The sequence below is a fragment of the Cervus elaphus genome, chromosome 1 (assembly GCF_910594005.1).
Source record: "Cervus elaphus chromosome 1, mCerEla1.1, whole genome shotgun sequence".
Taxonomy (NCBI): domain Eukaryota; kingdom Metazoa; phylum Chordata; class Mammalia; order Artiodactyla; family Cervidae; genus Cervus; species Cervus elaphus.
Genome location: NC_057815.1, coordinates 18,013,984 through 18,016,518, shown reverse-complemented (window position 1 = coordinate 18,016,518; position 2,535 = coordinate 18,013,984).

The window sequence follows — 2,535 nt, the reverse complement described above, 5'->3', positions numbered from 1 at the left end:
CTGTATATTTTCACCCTGCTTATTCAGCATCTGTGCAGAGCATGAGAAATGCCAGGCTGGAAGAAGCACAAGCTGGAATCAAGATTGCAGGAGGAAATATCAATAACCTCAGATATGCAGGTAATACCACCCTTATGGAAGAAAGCAAAGAAGAACTAAAGAGCCTCTTAGTGAAAGTGAAAGAGGAGAGTGAAAAACCTGGTTTAAAACTCAACATTCAAAAAACGAAGATCATGGCATCTGGTCCCATCACTTCATTGCAAATAGATGGGGAAACAAGGGAAACAAGACAAAATTTGTTTTGTTTTGTTTTTAGGCTCCAAAATCACTGCAGATGATGACTGAAGCCATGAAATTAAAAGATGCTTGCTCCTTGGAAGAAAAGCTATGACCAATCTAGATAGCATATTAAAAACCAGAGGCATTACTTGCCTGACAGAGGTTCATATATTCAAAGTTATGGTTTTATCAGTCATCATGTATGGATGTGAGAGTTGGACTATAAAGAAAGCTGTGCACCAAAGAATCGATGCTTTCAAACTGTGGTGTTGGAGAAGACTCTTGAGAGTCCCTTGAACTGCAAAGAGATCAAACCAGCCAATCCTAAAGGAACTCAATTCTGAATATGCATTGGAAGGATTGATGCTGAAGATGAAGCTCCAATACGTTGTCCACCTGCTGTGAAGAACTGGCTCATTGGAAAAGACCCTGATGCTGGGAAAGATTGAAGGCAGGAGGAGAAGGGGATGACAGAGGATGAGATGGATGGATGGCATCACTGACTTGATGCCATGGATATCAAGTTAGACATGAGTTTGAGCAAACTCCAGCAGATGGTGAAGGACAGGGAAGCCTGGCGTGCTACATTTCATGGAGTCACAAAAGGTTGGACATGACTGAGCAACTGAATAGAAACAAAAACAATGAAATATATGAAAGCGTCTATTGACAATATTTTTTAAAAATTTTATTACTTCAAAATACTTAAAATCAAAAGCAGGCTACTCATATATGGTTGAACAAGTGTGCTTTAAATAGTAAGGTCGTTATTTTCATTTGTCTTAGTGAATATCTAAGGATATTCTTAAGAGTAATGCTCATTCGAGATTAAATGCTAGAATGAACATTTAATAATGTTCATTATTAAATGATAAATGATCATTATATATTAAAATTTCCTAAGAAGTCTCTTAATTCTATAACATCATTTGACCAATGTTAGTATTCATTCTAACAGCCCTTCATCATCTCCTGGAGCTTGCTCAAGCTCATGCCCATGGAGTAGGTGATGTCATTAAACCTTTTCATCTTTTGTTGCACCTTTCTCCTCCTGCCTTCAATCTTTCCCAGGATCAGGATCTTTCCCAATGAGTTGGCTCTTATCAGGTGGACAAAGAATTGGAGCTTCAGCTTCAGTTCTTCCAATGAATACTCAGAGTTCATTTCCTTGAAGATTGGCTGGTTTGATGCTCTTGCTGTCTAAGGGACAGTCAGTAGTCTTCTCCAGCTCCACATTTATAAGTAATCAATTCTTAGGTGCTAAGCCCTTTTTGTTGTCCAGCTCTCACATCCATACATGATTACTGGAAAAACTGTAGCTTTGACTATATTGATCTTTGTAGGCAAAGTAATGTCTATGTTTTTAATTTGTTGTCTATGTTTCTCATTACTTTTCTTCCAAGGAGAAGGAGTATTTTAAATTTATGGTTGCAATTACCACCCACAGTGATTTTGGATCCCAAGAAAAGAAAGTCTGCCACTGTTTCCACTGGTTACCCATCAATAAGCCATGAAGTGATGGGACCAGATGTCATGGTCTTCATTTTTTTAACATTGAATTTTAAGCCAGGTTTTTCATTCTTCTCTTTCACCTTCATCAAGAGCCTCTTCAGTTACTCTTCATTTTTTGTCATAAAGGTGGTGTCTTTTGCATATCTGAGGTGATTGATATTTATCCCATCAATCTTGATTCCAGCTTGCGCTTCATCAGGCCCAGTTTTTGCATGATGTACTCTGCATAAAAGTTAAATAAGCAGGGTGAAAATATAGTCTTGATGTACTTCTTTCAAAGATTTGAACCAGTGTGTTGTTACATGTCCAGTTCTAACTGTGCTTCTTGACCTGCATACTGGTTTGGCAGGAGGCAGGAAAGATGGCCTAGTATTCCCATCTACTTAGAACTTTCCAATTTGATGTGATCTGCAGAGTTAAGGGCTTTAGCACAGTCAATGAAGCAGAAGTAGATGGCTTTCTGGAACTCTCCTTTTCAATGATCCAGCAGATGTTGGCAATTTGATCTCTGGTTCCGCTACCTTTTCTAAATGCAGCTTGAACATCTGGAAGTTCTCAGTTCACGTGCTGTTGAAGCCTAGATTGAAAGATACTGATAATCACTTTGCTAGCATGTGAAATGAGTGCAATTTTTTGGTGTTTGAACATTCGTTGGCATTGCTCTTCTTTGGGATTGGAATGAAAATTGACCTTTTCCAGTCCCATGCCCACTGCTGACTTTTCCAAATTTGCTGGCATGTTGAC